The sequence below is a fragment of the Belonocnema kinseyi genome, chromosome 1 (genome assembly GCF_010883055.1).
Source record: "Belonocnema kinseyi isolate 2016_QV_RU_SX_M_011 chromosome 1, B_treatae_v1, whole genome shotgun sequence".
In the NCBI taxonomy this organism is placed as follows: Eukaryota; Metazoa; Arthropoda; class Insecta; order Hymenoptera; family Cynipidae; genus Belonocnema; species Belonocnema kinseyi.
Window position 1 is genome coordinate 142050361 of NC_046657.1, and position 1125 is coordinate 142051485.

Genomic DNA, 1125 nt, shown 5'->3' on the forward strand with positions numbered 1-1125 from the left:
ACTTGTTTAAAGAGCCATCAGATATAACTCTTGAGAAACGATACTGTAAGTAATTTGAAAACTGACCTAATTTTTGAATATTTTTCACAATGTTTTCAATTTTTAACGTAGACATTTTGTATGTAAATTGAATTTAGTTTTTTGAAATTTTGAGATTAAATTATAATTTAAATTAGTTACATTATATTTACTTAAATTTTGTTTAATATGTGTTGGAAATAAGGCATTATTTCTACACCTAATTAAGAAAGTACGCTGTTCCTTAAGAATAACTAATTTTCTATTGGTGTGTATCCAATCTCCAATTTGTTGTCTTGTGACAGCGCCATACCTCTCAAGGATGTAAGATAAATAAATAAATAAATAAATTACGATTGGACCGTAAGACATAAAGAATTTGAAATCAATAAATATCAACGGTCGAAGAAAGGATTGATTTGTTTCATCAAATAATTTTACAATATTTATGATTATCTGATAAACTCGCGCAATCTGGAAGATTAGATGGAAATAACAATTCGCGATTCATCGATTGATTCTGGGCCAGCATATTTCTATTTTTGACCAATTCCAAAATTTTTCGTTAATGACTTGTGGACCCTCATTTTTATGTTGACACAAAGCGCGTCAGAGTAAAAAATATCCAAACATTTTACAATTTCTCTGACTATTATTGAGTTCGATTCAGATGGTGAAAGAGGACATATTAGTTTTGATAACATCTTAAAAAAGTCGATTCTAACAGTGTTCAAAACGGCGATAATTGGTGTTTACCTCGATCGATAGGAGCGGGTGTTGCTACCGCTGCCCGTGGGCAAGCGAAATACGGAACTGCACATGAAACTTAAATTAACAGAAAGACTATGCATAATGCGGGTATTCAAATTCCTGAAAATAGGTGCGGATTAAATGAAATGATTCCGAAACATTTTTACGGAAAAAAGGCACACAGAAAACCGCCGATCCTCTAAAGTACACCAAAATCGATATTCTTTTGAAAAGCAACAAAAATGAGCCACACAATTTCACTTCGAGAATCTATGAGCCGAAATTCAGTCTCAAAATGATAATTTTCCCTAGATGCCTAGATTCATAGGAATAAATATGAGATTGAAAATTTTCATT

At 31.6% G+C, this 1125-nt stretch overlaps 1 protein-coding gene across 3 annotated transcripts in view; it reads right to left on the reverse strand.

Annotated features, from left to right (window-relative positions):
* The window catches only part of LOC117176037, an 82141-nt gene that overhangs the window by 52145 nt on the left and 28871 nt on the right, over window positions 1–1125 (reverse strand). The window lies entirely within an intron of this gene.